At 46.1% G+C, this 18,135-nt stretch overlaps 1 long non-coding RNA gene across 1 annotated transcript in view; it reads left to right on the top strand.

Annotated features, from left to right (window-relative positions):
• Positions 1 to 17,350: 17,350 nt before the first annotated feature.
• The window catches only part of LOC126204456 (uncharacterized), a 59,022-nt gene continuing 58,237 nt past the window's right edge, over positions 17,351 to 18,135 (top strand). The window contains exon 1 of the long non-coding RNA XR_007540512.1: positions 17,351 to 17,459. This is a non-coding gene — a long non-coding RNA (uncharacterized LOC126204456). The remainder of the gene's footprint in view (positions 17,460 to 18,135) is intronic.

Below are 18,135 nucleotides of genomic sequence, written 5' to 3'. Positions count from 1 at the left end.
AAACCTCTTCCGTATGCTCGGACCTTCGTTAACAATTTGCAGTCTGACACCTGTCAGTTGCCCTCCATCCATAGTACGCAGTATGCCCTGTGAGAATAGGGCACGCTGAGTTTCGCACGAGCGACACTTTCTAAATCCATGATGATTTCCGGATGAAGAAAATTTCTGTGTGAAAAAATTTGTTGCATCCGAACTTAAGAATATGCTCATTAACTTTGTTGTTGTGGTCTTCAGTCCAGAGATTGGTTTGATGCAGCTCTCCATGCACTCTATCCTGTGCAAGCTTCTTCATCTCCCAGTACCCACTGCAACCGACATCCTTCTGAATTTGCTTAGTGTATTCATCTCTAGGTCTCCCTCTACGATTTTTACCCTCCACGCTGCCCTCCATTACTAAATTGGTGATCCCTTGATGCCTCAGAACATGTCCTACCAACCGATCCCTTCTTCTAGTCAAGTTGTGCCACAAATTTATCTTCTCCCTAATTCTGTTCACTACCTCCTCATTCAGAAACTGTTCGTGGGATAGAAGGACTGGTTTGATGCAGCTCTCCATGCTACTCTATCCTATGCAAGCTGCTTCATCTCCGAATAACTACTGCAACCTACATCCTTATGAATCTGCTTAGTGTATTCATCTCTTGGTCTCCATCTACGATTTTTGCCCTCCAATACTAAATTGGTGATCCCTTGATGCTACATAACGTGTCCTACCAACCGATCCCTTCTTCTAGTCAAGTTGTGCCACAAATTCCTCTTCTCCCCAATTCTATTCACTACCTCCTCATTAGTTACGTGATCTACCCATCTAATCCTCGACATTCTTCTGTAACACCACATTTCGAAAGCTTCTACTCTCTTCTTGTCTACACTGTTTATTGCCCAAGTTTCACTTCCGTACATGACCACACTCGGTACAAATACTCTCAGGAAAGGCTTAGAGAAAGCTTTCAACAATGTTGACTGGAATACTCTCTTTGAAATTCTGAAGGGAGCAGTGGTTGAAAAAGGAGTGACGCCTCCATCTATACTTTATGTTAACATATTTTTCTTCTTCAAAAATGCTTTCCTTGCCATAGACAGTCTACATTTTATCTCCTCTCTACTTCTACCATCATAAGTTATTTTGCTGCCCCAACAGCAAAACTCAGCTACTACCTTAAGTGTCTCATTTGCTAATCTAATTCCCTCAGCATCACCCGACTTAATTCGACTAAATTCCATTATCCTATTTTTGCTGTTGTTGACGTTCATCTTATATCCTCCTTTCAAGACAGTGTCTATTCCGTTCAACTGCTCTTCCAAGTCATTTGCTGTCTCTGACAGAATTACAATGTCATCGGCAAGCCTCAAAGTTTTTATTTCTTTTCCCTGGATTTTAATTCCTACTACAAATTTTCCTTTTGTTTCCTTCACTGCTTGCTCAATATACAGATTGAATAACATCGGGGATAGGCTACAACCCTGTCTGACTCTCTTCTCAACCACTGCCCCCCTTCAGAATTCCAAAGAGAGTATTACTGTCAACATTGTCAAAAGCTTTCTCTAAACCTACAAATGCTAGAAACGTACTTTCACCATTCGTTACTCTGTCTTCTAAGATAACTCATAGGGTCAGTATTGCCTCGCGTGTTCCAACATTTCTATGAATTCTAAACTTCCCAAGGAATTCGTGTTAGTATTTTGCAACCAGACTTGTTAAAGTGATAGTTCGTTAATTTTCACACCTGTCAACACATATTTCTTTGGGATTGGAATTATTATAACTAACCTTACAGTAAAGCTGCATGCCCTCGGGAAAAATTAGGGCTGTAGTTTCCCCTTGCTTTCAGCCGTTCACAGTACCAGCGCAGCAAGACCGTTTTGGTTAGTGTTACAAGGCCAGATCAGTCAGTCATCCAGACTGTTGCCGCTGCAACTACTGAAAAGGCAGCTGCCCATCTTCAGGAACCACACGTTTGTCTGATACCCCTCCGTTGTGGTTGCACCTACGGTACGGCTATCTGTATCGCTGAGGTACGCAAGCCTCCCCACCAACAGCAAGGTCCATGGTTCATGGGGAGGTCATGAACTTTATGTATTATGATCTTATATCAGTAGTGAATTTCCATCAGCTTCTTTTGAGAGAGTTCAGCACAGACCTGAGTACCAAAGTAACTGACTGCTCACATTTACATCTACATACGCCACGAGTCAGCGTACGGTGTGTGGCAGAGTGTACCCTATACCACTACTACTCGATTCCTTTCCTGTTTTCCCACTCGGAGAGACAGCGACGGAAGAACGGCTATCCTCCGTATGAGTGCTAATTTCTGGTATCTCATCTTCGTGTTCCCTACGTAGCGCAGTCAGCACCAAAAGTCGGTTCCCTAAATTTCTCGATAATGTTCCTCTGAAAGGATGTCGTCTTTCCTCCAGGGATTCCCATTTGAGTTCCCGAAACATCTTCATAACACCTGAGTGTTGTTCGATCCTACACGTAACAAATCTGGTAGTCCGTCTCTGAATTGCTTCGATGTCTTCTTCTAATCCGACCTGGTGCTTGTCCCAAACACTGGATCAGTACCCAAGAATAGGTCGCACTAGCGTCTTGTATGCGGTCTCCTTTAAAGGTGAACCAAGCCTGCCTAAAATTATCCCAATAAATCGAGTTGGACCATTCGCCTTCTGCAGTACAATCCTCACATGCGTGTTCCATTTGAAATCGCTTTCCAGTTTTATGCCCAGATATTTAAACGACGTGGCTGTGTCAAGCGGAACACTACTAATGCTTTATCCGGTCATTGCCCGTTTGTTTTTTCCTGCTCATCCGCATCAACTTACAGATTTCTACATTTAGAGCTTCCTGCCATTCGTCGCACCAACTATATATTTTGTGTAAGTCGTCTCGTATCCTCCTCCAGTCACCGTACACCACAGCATCATCAGCAAACAACCACAGATCGCTGCGCACTCTCTCCGCCATCCTTTGGACACCCCTCACGACACCCTTGCCTCTGTAAGCACTGGCCATCGATGACAGCATACTGCGTTCTGTTGCTTAAGAAGTCTTCCAGGCACTCACATGTCTGGGAACCTATTCTGTATCCTCGAACCTATGTTAACAGTCTGTAGTGGAGTACCGTACCAAATGCTTTTCGGAAATCTAGAAATATGGAATCTGCTTATTTCCCTTCATCCATAGTCGGCAGCATATCATGTGAGAAAAGGACAAGTGGATGTTCACGCAAGCGATGCTTTTTAAAACCTTGGTGATTCGTGAGCATGAGCTTTTCCGTCTCTAGGAAATTTATTATATTCTAAATCAGAATATTTTTTCTGGTCTGTTCTTTTGCGCTTCGTATACACAACGGAGTCACCTGCTTTTTTTTTTTTTTCATTCGCTTGGGACATCGCGCTGGGCGAGAGATTTGCGATAAGTGCAAGCTAAGTAAGGGCCAGGGCAGCAGAGTTCTCTTCGTAAAACCGAATTAGGATTCTGTCCTGACATGGCGACTTATTTGTTTTCACCTCTTTATCAGTTGTTTCTCTGCGCCAGGGATGCTTACTACTATGTCGTCCAGACGGGAGTCTTTGCGATGGTCAAACGATGATATGTACGTTTGTACGATTCTCCTGCGCGTACGATCTCTTAAACGGGGTACGGTAAACTTCGACTTTGGTTTTGCTGTCTTCAACTGCCACTCCAGGCTGGCCAACGAATGGCTGCAAGCACAATAGTTACTTGGTGAGAACATAATGCAGTGCGTCTAGACCCGCCAGGCGTAAAATGCTAGTAAGTGACCTTGACGTGGCTTCTTTTGTGTGGAAAGAAGTCAGTTTTACTTCTATGTGCCGGCTAAACACATCGGACTTTTACTGAAGAGTCAATACTGCGGCCTCATGGAAAGCTATAAAACCGTCCTGCGGAAGCGGTTGGAGTGATAAACTTAGAGCGGCCCCTCCTCCGCTTGTCCAGAGGTGGGTGGGGGAGAGCACTCACGTCCCGGCCAGCGCTACGCGGGACCCCTCTCTGTTGACACAGCAGCGCGGCGTCTGGCACCAGGCAGGCACGGGAAGAGGTCGGCCTGCAGCGTGGAACCCATCTGCGCTCAATCAGCCAGATGGACCGCGCGTGCCACGGACGTTTACTTTGCCTTAATAGCGCCAGCCGCTCGCGGGAGGGTATATAGGCCGCTGTGTGCGCCAGATGCCGCGTAGTCTGCCCGCAGCCATGGCACCCTCGACTGCAGCACTCGTCGTGGTCGCGCTCCTAGCTCTCTCCGTCTCTGCGACCGACGCTCACCCGTCCCACAGGTACAATCTCTCTCGATCCTGATTACAGCGCAAGACTTGAGACTGTAAGTCCAGCTTAGCGAAAGGTGGTGGACATCTAAACTTCTACTAAACTCCTCCCGAACGGGCCATGAAGGCCGAAAGGCACCGACCGACCACCGTGTCATCCTCAGACCACATATGATGCGGATATGGAGGGGCATGTGGTGAGCACACCGCTCTCCCGGAGCCACTACTTCTCGATCAAGTAGCTCCTCAGTTTGCCTCAGAAGGACTGAGTGCACCCGACTTGCCAACAGCGCTCGGCAGACCGGACGGTCACCCACCCAACTGATAACCCAGCCCGACAGCGCTTAACTTGGGTGAGGACATAGAAGCATTTCAGAAGGGGGCTGCTAGATTTGTTACTGGTAGGTTTGATCATCACGCGAGTGTCACTGAAATGCTTCAGGAACTCGGGTGGGAGTCTCTGGAGGAAAGGAGGAGTTAATTTTCGTGAATCGCTACTGAGGAAATTTAGAGAACCAGCATTTGAGGCTGACTGCAGTACGATTTTACTGCCGCCAACTTATATTTCGCGGAAAGACCACAAAGATAAGATAAGAGAGATTAGGGCTCGTACAGAGGCATGTAGGCAGTCATTTTTCCCTCGTTCTGTTTGGGAGTGGAACAGGGAGAGAAGATGCTAGTTGTGGTACGAGGTACCCTCCGCCACGCACCGTATGGTGGATTGCGGAGTATGTATGTGGACGTAGATGTAGATCTGACTAGAATAGGTGTTACAACTGCGGCGAGGTCGTTGACATCTAAATTTCTACTTATTTTTAATATTTTTTATGTCTGTCAATTAGAAGACCTGTTCCCTATGTATGTATGTGTGACTCATCCTCTTACACTTGCACCTGCTGTGGTGACACTGTCTATTTCTTTATTTTGATCTATTTTGGAGTCAGAAAATGACTGGCTGAAGTTGACGAAATATGATTTTAACTGAAGAAATGCACTGAGATGTCAAAAGCCATTAGATACCTCCTAATAAGGTGTCCGGGCTCCTCTTGCACGACGTAGTGCAGCAACTCAGCGTGGCAGGGACTCCCCTGCAGAAGTATTGAACCATGTTGCCACTACAAACGTCAATCATTACGAAAGTGTAGCTGGTGCAGGATTTTGTGCACAAACTGAAGTCTCGATTATAAATGTTTCATTGGATTCATGTCGGAGGATCAGGGTGGCCAAATCACTCGCTCGAATTTTCCAAAATGTTCTTCAAACCAATCGCAACCAATTGTTACCTGGTGACATGGCGCATTGTCAGCCATAAAAAATCCATCGTTATTTGGAAACATGAAGTCCATGAAAGGCTGCAAGAGGCCTCCAATTAGCCGAACATAACCATTTCCAGTCAATAATCGGTTCACCCCACAGGACACAATTATCCAGCCATAAACAGCTTGCACAGTGCCTTGTTGTGTATGGCTTCGTGGGATCTGCACTACACTCGAACTCTACCATCAGCTCTTGCCAACTGAAATCGACACTCATCTGACCAAGTCTCGATGTTCCAGTAGTCTACGGGCCCAAGAAAGGGGCTGCAGGCGATGTTACCAAAGGAATTCCCGCCATAAGCCAATAACACCAAATTTCACCATACCTTTCATATTGATTTGTGCGGTTATTTCAGGCAGTGTTGCTTGTCTGTTAGCACTGACAAGTCTAGGCAAATGCCTCGTTTAGTAAAGGCCAACGGCCTCTGCGTCGTCAGACCTAATGCCTGAAATTTGGTTTTCTCGGCACACTCTTCGACACTGTGCATCTCGGAATGTTGACTTCCCTAACGATATCTGAAATGGAATGCCCCATGCATCTAGCTCCAACTACCATTTAGCGCACATTGTCTGTTCGCCGGCCGAAGTGGCCGCGCGGTTCTGGCGCTGCAGTCTGGAACCGCGAGACCGCTACGGTCGCAGGTTCGAATCCTGCCTCGGGCATGGATGTGTGTGATGTCCTTAGGTTAGTTAGGTTTAACTAGTTCTAAGTTCTAGGGGACTAATGACCTCAGCAGTTGAGTCCCATAATGCTCAGAGCCGTTTGAACCATTTTTTTCTCTGTTCATTCCTCTCATGCGGGCATGACCACATGAGTACAAATGGCAGATCTGCCAATAGACAGCCGTTTTTACCTTGTGTGTGCGATACTATTGCCTTCTTTTTTGTGACGGCTACATAATCCAGGGTCCTCGGCGGTACTTTTGGGGCAGCCTTCACAAATTGTATAAAGCGTGGGTAGTGACCAGGACGTAGCTATGTCTGCTGGCCGAAAAATGATGAACGACAAGAATTGCGCCAGCTAGAATGAAGAGACAACTTATCTTTATTTCTGACGAAAAGTGCACCAGCAATACAAGTAATTTCCGAGAGTAATCCGTGTAATGAGCCTAGTCGAATAGAATAGCAAATATCACACTGCAATGGCTCCGCTATAAACTCCACGAAAGGCTAGCAATAGACAATCGTCAATACACTGTCCGTCTCGGGGCCAGCGCTCCTCCTTATATGCAAAAGGCAGAGGGCGCTGCGGACCCGAGCCCAGCCCTGGCGCGACCTCTTCCGTCGGCGGTAACGCCCTGAGAATGCGACGGCCGCGACAGGAACTGTGGCCAGCGATGTCACGGTCTGGGCGCGCGTGCGCGAGTTGGTTGGTTGGTTGAGTCCGTGGATACAGGTCCTTTATATGTACATATCGCTATTTCATGACTTTTGTCATCTCAGTGAAGAATGCAACAAGCATTATGAAACAAAACTCAAATTTATTCCAAATAGGCCTTCACGACCTAACGCTATTGACCGATCGGCGGTTTATCCACTGGATGCGCATGTGGTCAGTGCCTCTCTTTCCCGGAGCCGTTGTCAGCTTCTGTGAGCAGTCGCTAATTCTCAATCAGGTAGCTCCTCAATTGGCCTCACAAGCTCTGAGTACACCCCACTTGCGAACAGCACCTGGCAGACACAGTCAGATGCTAGCCAAACCCGACAACGCTTGACTTTGATGGGAATCATTGTGACCACTGCGGCAAGGCGTATAAAAATACATCCAGACTATTGCTGCGAGTTGCTACTATTAAATTATCAGAGCAGAGAGAAGCTACATTTATCTCCTGACAGGGGTGTCGCTCACAAGGAGGTGGCGCATTTGTCCTCTTTAACTGCTGTGCTTCCTGACAGGCATTGTTGGCGTCTGGGATAAACTTTGTATTGTAGGGTATAATGCACACTGTCAGAGACAGCAAAGGACCTGGAAGAGCAGCTGAACGGAATGGACAGTGTCTTGTAAGGGGAATACACGATAGACATCAACAAACGCAAAACAAGGATAATGGAACGTAGTCGAATTAAAAGGGGTGATGCTGCGGGAATTAGATTAGGAAATGAGACGCTTAAAGTAGTAAATGAGTTTTGCTATTTGTGGAGCAAAATGGTCGAAGTAGGGAGGATATAAAATGTAGACTGGCAATGGGAAGGAAAGCGTTTCTGAAGAAGAGAAATTTGTTAACATCGAGTATAGATTTAAGTGTCAGGAAGTCGTTTCTGAAAGTATTTGTATGGAGTGTAGCCATGTATGGAAGTGAAACACGGACGATAAATAGTTTGGACAAGAAGGGAACAGAAGCTTTCGAAATGTGGTGCTACAGAAGAATGCTGAAGATTAGATGGGTAGATCACATAACTAATGACGATGTATTGGTTAGAATTGGGAAGGAGTTTGTGGCACAACTTGACTAGAAGAAGGGATCGGCTGGTAGGGCATATTCTGAGACATCAAGGGATCACCAATTTAGTACTGGAGGGCAGCGTGGAGGGTACAAATCGTGGAGGGAGACCAAGAGATGAATACACTAAGCAGATTCAGAAGGATGTAAGCTACAGTAGGTACTGGGAGATGAAGAAGCTTGCACAGGATACAGTAGCATGGAGAGCTGCATCAAACCAGTCTCTGTACTGAAACCAAAACAACTACTATGCACTCGCATCCTGTACAATCATAATGTGTAAGGGTACTGTAACCTTACGTCTAGCTGCCAACAGGTCATACCTCATCACTATTTAAAGATTCCTACCTGGAGTAATAAATAATAGAGAAAAGTTAAAATGGTGGTTTTTGAGTACAGTGCAAGGAACGTTCGTTTATACATATGAACAGCCCGGTTCCAGATGTTGTTCAACTTACGCATGAATATCGACCTTGGTTCGGTCCTGGCGAACCACCAGAGACGTCTGCAGTTTCTCGTTTCGTGGTAGATTCGTAGTTGTGCCACCAAGTCCTGCCATCGGCGATGATATTTTCCGGGAAAGATTTTCCGCATCTTTCATTTCAGGCGTCCACGTCTCGTCGTTTCTGTTGAGGACTCACCGTGTGCGGGACGCACTTGGCGCAAAAACAAACTTTTCTCTTCTTGAAAATGTTCTTAGCAATATCTTGAACGGATAATTTATAAACGTTCAGATCGTTGCTCCACTGCGGTTTGCGACACAACAACGTTAACATACTTCGGCCGCCCGTTCACTACTGAACGCTGCCTGATAATATAATGGGTATCCGCTGTTTACTGTTGTTAGTTCAAGCTGCCATCGTTGTTACAGCACTGGCTGCACTTATGTCTCTGCACAGCGCGACCCTCGCGTGTTTCGCTTTGCGGGTCGCGTGAGGTTGGGAGGACGTTCAAATCTCGCCTGCTCGTGTTCCGGGGACCTGCAGTGGCACGGTAGAGATAGTAGTGTTACGCGGTCACTGCTGCTGTTAACCGTGTTATCGTCTACTTCTTTTATGACCTGAGTCTAGTGCGACTGCCTTCTGTTGCAGAGAGAGTGGTTTTAATGGAAGAGGTTTTCCGTACAGGAGGTAACTTTACGGTGCATGTGAGGCGGCAATTTAGATTGCGTTTTCCTGCTTCGAGACGTTCACATCGTGACACTATATGTGATTTAATTTGCAAATTCCAGACGAAAGGTTCAGTTCATGATGCACCACGAACTGGTAGGGTCACAAGTTCACAGAACGGAAGTTTCACGATATTTCGAACGTAACGTTGCAGAGTCCATCAAAATTAGTGAGAAGATTATCGCAAAAGCCTAAAGGCTGCCGTACGGCAGCACAGAATGCCGTAACCAAAGACCTAGGGCTGTGTCCGTATAAAATTACTGCTGTGCAAAAGTCACGCTGTATGGACCATGCGAAGCGAATAGGGTGTCGTTCATGGTTTCAGGGATTTATAAACCGACATGGTGTTTTAGATCGAACCTTTTTGACTTATGAGGCTTAGTTTCACCTATCTGGCCACATTAATTCCCAAAATCCACAAATATTGTCATCAGGAAATCCACATGCCTTAAGATAAACGCCCTTGCACGGGATGTCGCAGGGAAATGTAGCCGCGTCGGTATGGCGGCAACCCGCCGGGCAGCGCTTCGTCGCGTGTTGCTGGGTCATCAGGCGCTCACCATACACTGTGTACGCAGGGCGGTCGGAAACTATCTAAAAAGCTGAGTGCTCAGAAATAATAAGAAAAAAATCGACAAGTTACGCCGTTATCGAGTTATTTAGCATCGAAGTCAACGAATCAGGTCGCAGTACGTGCAAGTTGCTGCAGCCTGCAGGAAACAGTGTCGTTCGCTTTCCACAAATCGAACAAACGTATCTTTCGTTCAACCAGCTTAAATTTATCATTTTCAAAAAAGGCATATTTTAGCTGGTAATGTGCATTGTGGCAACTGACAGACCATTAGATGTGTTACGCGCACGTGCGAGTGTATGAATTTGTGCACGCAACGACCTTATTGTCTAATTCCAATGCTAAATAAGTCGGAAACGGCGCATAAAAGAAACCTGTTTGCACGATATCACAGGTCTGGCAGCGCCTTCAGTTTTGTATTTACTGCAGGTAGGGAATCAGTCTGCGACATGTCGGTTAGACCATTCTACAATGGAGACCAGAGCTTTCAATGTGAATAACTACACACAGCATAATAGTAGACGCAGAAACGTATCTAGCAAAGCATATCTGAAAAAGTACGGGTACACTTCGAAGCGGACGGTTACACATCGAAGTGGTGTTATAGCGTTTCACGCCTTTTACAACTCAATAAAACACTGAAAGACAAGAGATGAAAGTTAAACATCTGGCAATGCCATACGTGGATCCGTCTTAACTTACTTGAGAGTGCACAGCCTACGAAAAGTGATCACGATATCGGGACAGAAAAGAAGTATCTACATCTACATCTACATTTATACCCCGCAAGCCACCCAACGGTGTGTGGCGGAGGGCACTTTACGTGCCACTGTCATTACCTCTCTTTTCTGTTCCAGTCGCCTATTGTTCGCGGGAAGAACGACTGTCTGAAAGCCTCCGTGCGCGCTCGAATCTCTCTAATTTTACATTCGTGATCTCATCGGGAGGTATAAGTAGGGGGAAGCAATATATTCGATACCTCATCCAGAAACGCACCCTCTCGAAACCTGGCGAGCAAGCTACACCGCGATGCAGAGCGCCTCTCTTGCAGAGTCTGCCACTTGAGTTTGCTAAACATCTCCGTAACGCTATCACGGTTACCAAATAACCCTGTGACGAAACGCGCCGCTCTTCTTTGGATCTTCTCTATCTCCTCTGTCAACCCGATCTGGTACGGATCCCACACTGATGAGCAATACTCAAGTATAGGTCGAACGAGTGTTTTGTAAGCCACCTCCTTTGTTGATGGACTACATTTTCTAAGGACTCTCCTAATGAATCTCAACCTGGTACCCGCATTACCAACAATTAATTTTATATGATCATTCCGCTTCAAATCGTTCCGCACGCATACTCCCAGATATTTTACAGAAGTAACTGCTACCAGTGTTTGTTCCGCTATCATATAATCATACAATACAGGATCCTTCTTTCTATGTATTCGCAATACATTACATTTGCAGCTAACTTTAAAAGATGAATACAGGATGTTCGCTTTAATTGAAGACACAGAAATATCTCAAAAGCCACACAGCTGATTTACAAAAGTAACTGCTACCAGTGTTTGTTCCGCTATCATATAATCATACAATACAGGATCCTTCTTTCTATGTATTCGCAATACATTACATTTGCAGCTAACTTTAAAAGATGAATACAGGATGTTCGCTTTAATTGAAGACACAGAAATATCTCAAAAGCCACACAGCTGATTTACAGAAGTAACTGCTACCAGTGTTTGTTCCGCTATCATATAATCATACAATACAGGATCCTTCTTTCTATGTATTCGCAATACATTACATTTGCAGCTAACTTTAAAAGATGAATACAGGATGTTCGCTTTAATTGAAGACACAGAAATATCTCAAAAGCCACACAGCTGATTAAAAGAAGTTATAATTCCAATATGTTTAAACACGGAGGCGGACAATGATACCACTCTCGACCCGCGCCGCCCTCATCCCATCCCGTGTATCCGAGGCTCGGGGAAACTTTGAAATATACAATGGGACCCTCGTTTTTTATTGCAGATTACGATTCTACTGCAGAATCTACATACGTTTTGTCTCAAGCATTTTCTTCGTTTCGTCACAGATGGCACTGTAATCGGAGGAACAGATGTGGGCACTCAATCGTAATTTACAATATGCTACTCAATGACCCTTGAATATCCAATGGGACGTGAGACTTTATCTCCGTCCTACGAAGGTAGAAAAGGCCATTATTTCTTAACCGGAAACCCCATTCGCAACTCTGCATTCCTCAGACGTATCGAAAAGGGGACTACTCGACGTAGCACTGTGGTCGTTGCTCGAGGCGAAAGCTACTCTGCTTTTCCAATTACAGTAACTGTTCAAACATAGCACCGCCAACTTCAGTATACTTAGTGATCCGCTTTTCAAATGACCATCACAGGAGAGAAGCATATCTACGGAAATGTCAGCACACGTGTTTCTGAAGTCCTGCAGTGGTACCGGTGGTTCCTTTCCAAAAACATTCGATATCTGCGTCTATTCAACGTGCCGTCTATAAAAGACGGACCATTAAGTTTGTTCCGCATCATGACACACCATACATTAACCCACCAAAGACGTTGATGGTAACTTGCCGTAAGCAGTGGGGATTGTCTACACTCCAGTAATGCACCTTATGCTGGTTAACGCTACCATGGTTTGTGAATGTAGACTCACTGGAAAATAGTACCTCAGCAAAGAAAGTGGGGCTCTTTTGCACTTGTAGACGTGCTCATTCACAAAACACTACCCAGTTATGGAAATCGGCGTCATGTATTTCTTTATGCAGTAACACGTGGGTTGGATGATACTTATGACGAAGCAGTATTGAGACAACACTACTTACGAACGTACCGGAATCGCGGTGTAGTTGCCGTGCGTTTATCCGTGGGTTCTGCTACACTGCCGCTAATACAGCTATTTCATTAGCTTCTCCTGTAGCCCGTTTGCTTCGTTTCCTTTTGCAGGTATGTACGCTGCGATCAGTCATAAAGGCGTTCACTTAAAAAAAACCAACGAGAGAGAGCTTACTCTGGAAAGCACTCGGCATACAAGGCAACAACAGTCTTAACATTTCTCCTACATCCTCCGTAAATCAGCAATATTTCAATTTTTTCTTCTATGATTGTAACATTTATCATCCACTTGCACATCTGTTCTCAAAATGATAAGTAGGTGTGGAGGTAGTAAAAGCTGGGAAAGTGCTGTAATGTACTGATAGTACTGGGAAAGTGCTGCAATGACTGATAGTCAGACACCCCTACGATGTATGCAGTGTCAGTGGGCGTGCTGTCCGTGTGGACAGGGTGAAAAGTATTTAAACCGACATACTCTGGGAACATCTCTTTGATACCTGTACTACAGGACGGAGACAAGCTGGCTGTGACTCCATTATGTTCTGAGAAAAATTGACATGGGCATCCATGGCTCCAGTGGAGCTCGTGCAAGGCACCATGACGGCCAAGGAGTATCGTACACTGGTTGAAGAGTGTGATGGTGTGGTTCGAGAAACACAGTGGCGATTTCCAGTTGATGTGATGCCGCCCCCCCCCCCCCCCCCCCCGAGTCAGTGCCCACCGCTCGCCTCCCAGAAATTTACGAGAATTAGCAGACGTGTGTGTAGGTGGGGCGCCAATTACCTCCAGCGACCTGCCAAGGCCTCACTCCTTCCAAGCCACTACGTGTCGCGGCTTTTATCCGAGTCGAAGGTGGACATATGGGCTGTTTGGTCATAATGTTCTGGCTGATCAGTGTACGCTGGCGACATTGTAGTCGGAATTTAAAAGTACTTGCTTTGGCATTGCCAGCGAGAGACTTTGTCACACGAAGTTTTAAGTTAACAAGTAAAATCATGTAAGTTTCAACCTTTATGTACAAATCACACGTAACATGTTTATGAAAAAAAGAAGATGACTTCGTTAACAAAACTCTAGAAAGCGGGAAGAAACTTTCTTATAAATATTTATGACATTTTTGCAATGGAAACTATGTCCTTGCTTATGATCAATCTGTGAAGGATGCCTGTGTAACATGAGAGGAACTGAATTTAAGAAGTGGAAGTCTCTTTCCGGATGAGAATGTGAAAAGAGTGGCCGTCGCCAAACTTCTGGTGCATAAGCGCAGAGCCAAAATGTTTTAGACTTCCATTAACGATATCATTGCCAAACGTGTGTTGGAGCCTGAACAAAATGTTGGAAGTCTCAAACTTTATGGCGCTGCGCTTATGCACTAGAAGTTTGGCGACGATCACTCTTTCCACATTCTCATCCGGAAAGAGACTTCCACTTTTTAAATTGATGCCATGGTCAACATCTCTTTACCTCACATTCCTGTTGAAGACACCTACTATTTCAGACAATTTACGTGGAAGTTTCTGCTGTGCTTAACCACACATCAGGGGATGATGGGATGACGGGATGACGGTAAGAGAGGAAAGAGTTCAAATAATGTGTGTGCGATGTTGAACTGGTGCTCCAAAATATGATAGGCAAGAATGTAAAGATGTTATACAGAACAAAAATTAATACTCTGGTTAGGATGATGACGGCACTGTGTGAGATCATATGATTCAATGAAATCAAATTTTTTTTCAATTAGAGGTGACTCGTTGATGCCGAATGATAGGGATCTCGGGATTGTTAGCAGGAAGTTAATGAAGGAGCAAAGATAGTATACAGTGGATGACGTAGCTGAACTGGTGAAGCATTCCTCAAAAAATGATAAGTTTTCTTCAAATGCAAGTGGATTAATTTACCGACTACGGTTACTGATGGCCCACATTGGTTGAGCGTGCGTTGGTTTGTACGGTAAAGTCGTTCATAGACACCTGAAAAGGGTTCTCAAAATACCATGAGCTGTACAAACTTTGGAACTCCCTTCAGAGAAAGTCAACATATCTTTACTGCCTACATATAACAACAAAAGGGATGACATTGAGAAATATTTAGACTGTATCCCTCAAGACTAGATACAGTTTTAGAATTCATTCGCATCATGGCGAACAACAACGGCATCTCGTGATGTAAATGGAGAGGCATGTGGTCAGCACACCGCTCTCCCGGCCATATGTCAGTTTACGAGACCGGAGCCGCTACTTGTCAAGTATAAGACTGACCCTGGCTGTTGAGACACCTGTCCCACTGTGACACAGCCGGCTGGAGTGGCCGAGCGGTTCTGGGCGCTACAGTCTGGAACCTCGCCACCGCTACGGTCGTAGGTTCGAATCCTGCCTCGGGCATGGATGTGTGTGATGTCCTTAGGTTAGTTAGGTTTAAGTAGTTCTAAGTTCTAGGGGACTGATGACCTCAGCAGTTAAGCCCCATAGTGCTCAGGGCCATTTGAACCCACTGTGACACAAGGCGGTGAATGGCTGTCTCATAAAATTTCCGGGGCTTCGATGTTAACCAGCTCCGCATGCGAAGCTGGACGTCGTCGTCCAAGGAGAATCGTTTGGCCCTCAGAGCCTTTTTAAGGGGACCAAAAATGTCATAATCACAGGCAGAGGGGTCCGGACTATACGGAGGGTGCCCGTCAACATCCCTTTTGAATTTCTGTGGGAGTGCCGCGACTGTGTTGGCCGTATCAGCCTTTGCACTGTCGTGGAGCAGAATGACCCGACGGGTGAGTTTGCCTGGTCGTTTTGATTTAATCGCTTGGCGAAGGGTGGTCAAGGATTGCGACTGACGCTGGACGTTCAGTGTTGTCCCGTGCTGCAGGAAGTGAATGAGAAGGGGGCCATTTTAGGTCCCCTTAAAAAGGCTCTGAGGGGCGAAAGATTCACCTCAGACGACGTCGTCCAGCTGTACGTGCGGAAATGGGTAACATCACATCCCCGGAAATTTTATGAGACAGCCATTCACCGCCTTGTGTCAAATTAGGAAAGTGTCTCAACAGCCAGGGTCAATACAGGTAGTGATTTCTGTAATTACACCTCCGGCTCGTTTCTTTTTGAACGCCCCTTATAGCTCTCAGTTTGCCTCACAGGGGCTGAGCGGATCCCGCTTGCCAACAGCGCTCGGCAAACAGGATGGTCACCCAACCAAGTGCTAGCCCAGCCCGACAGCGTTTAACTTTGGTGTTCCGACGGTGTTACCACTGCGGCAAGGACGTATTATTCAGAAATTAGTGCCAAAAATGCGTATTACAGTAAAAGATGTTTATATTAACGATTCTACTGTAAAAAACTCAGTCTTAAAATTAATTTGAACACCCAGTGTACTGCAGAAAGGGAACATGTCCAATCAACAGATTCGTCTCTCTCTTTCGCCTTATGCCACTGACGACATTTACATGTATATACACTACTGGCCATTAAAATTGCTACACCACGAAGATGACGTGCTACAGACGCGAAATTTAACCGACAGGAAGAAGATGCTGGGATATGCAACTCTTTTCAGACCATTCACACAAGATTGGCGCCGGTGGCGACACCTACAACGTGCTGACACGAGGAAAATTTCCAACCGATTACTCATTCACAAACAGCAGTTGACCGGCGTTGCCTGGTGAAACGTTGTTGTGATGCCTCGTGTAAGGAGGAGAAATGCGTACCATCACGTTCCCGACTTCGATAAAGGTCCGATTGTAGCCTATCGCGATTGCGGTTTATCGCATCGCGACATTGCTGCTCACGTTGGTCGAGATCCAATGACTATTAGCAGAATATGGAATCGGTGGGTTCAGGAGGGTAATAGGGAACGCCGTGCTGGATCTCAACGGGCTCATATCACTGGCAGTCGAGATGACAGGCATCTTACCCATATAGCTGTAACGGATCGTGCAGCCACGTCTAGATCCCTGAGTCAATAGAAGGAGACGTTTGCAGGAAACCAACCATCAGTACGAACAGTTCGACGACGTTTTCAGCAGCATGGACTATCAGCTCGGAGACCATGGCTGCGGTTACCCTTGACGCTGCATCACAGACAGGAGCGCCTGCGATGGTGTACTCAACGACGAACCTGGGTGCACGGATGGCAAAACGTCATTTTTTCGGTAGAATCCATGTTCTGTTTACAGCGTCATGATGGTGGCATCCGTGTTTGGCGACATCGCGGTGAATGCACATCGGAAGCATGTATTCGTCATCGCCGCACTGGCGTATCATCCAGCGTGATGGTATGGGGTGCCATTGGTTACATGTCTCGGTCACCTCTTGTTCGCATTGACGGCACTTTGAACAGTGGACGTTATATTTCAGATGTGTTACGACCGTGGCTCTACCCTTCATTCGAATCCCTGCGAAACCCAAATTGCGTGAAAATGTAAGTTATAGTATAATATATGTGTCCAATGAATACCCGTTTATCATCTGCATTTCTTCTTGGTGTAGCCTTTTTAATGGCCAGTAGTGTATATAATAAGGAAAATTACCTACATAAAGAAACCAGAAATGCATGTCAGGATATAAATTACATTAAATCGGTTTTATTAAGTTTTTTTTGTCTGTAATTGACGGTAGGAAATGTGGACACGTTGCCCTTCTGCAGTAAGCGGTTCTAGAGACGGGCAGCTAGCTATGTGGCGCTGGCGTCTGTTTGTGTGCTCAGGTGGAAGCGGCCGTCGGACCAGCGGCTGGCCGAGCTGCTGACTCGGGTGGCGCTGGAGGCGACGGGCCACGCCGTGCCCGTGGGCGCCGGCCTGGTGGACCCCAGGGCTGTGTGAGTGCCGCGCCGCCTCTCTACCTGGCACCGATACTTTCAACGTTTCACGAGGAATGCTAAGCATCTTAGGAGGTGTAGTACAGACTAATAAAAGAAAACGTTCCATATAACATGTGTTCGACTGTTACTGGTTACAGACGTACAGCCGTCAGAATATAACCCAAAGAAATACTCACAGTCCAGAATGAGATTTTCACTCTGCAGCGGAGTGTGCACTGATATGAAACTTCCTGGCAGATTAAAACTGTGGGCCCGGCCGAGACTCGAACTCGGGACCTTTGCCTTTCGCGGGCTAGTGCTCTACCAACATTTTTTTTTTTTTTTTGCATTTTTGTTCATTGTTGATCGTTGTGTTTGTTCGTTGCGGACGTAGCATGACATCCGTTGAAGTTCGTTTGTTGATCTTTCGACTCAGTTTTTTATTACAGAGGCCAACCAACTCTCTGACCGTACACGCTGAGCTACCGTGCCGGCTACCAACTGAGCTACCCAAGCACGACTCACGCCCCCTCCTCACAGCTTTACTTCCGCCAGTACCTCGTCTCCTACTTTCCAAACTTCACAGTAGCTCTCCTGTGAACCTTGCAGAACTAGCACTCCTGTGAAGTTTGGAGGTCGGGGCGTGAGTCGTGCTTGGGTAACTCAGATCGTAGAGCACTTGCCCGCGAAAGGC

Source organism: Schistocerca nitens, chromosome 9 (genome assembly GCF_023898315.1).
Source record: "Schistocerca nitens isolate TAMUIC-IGC-003100 chromosome 9, iqSchNite1.1, whole genome shotgun sequence".
Classification (NCBI taxonomy): domain Eukaryota; kingdom Metazoa; phylum Arthropoda; class Insecta; order Orthoptera; family Acrididae; genus Schistocerca; species Schistocerca nitens.
Note: the sequence above shows the minus strand (reverse complement) of the source record. Positions and strands in the feature narration are given on the sequence as shown.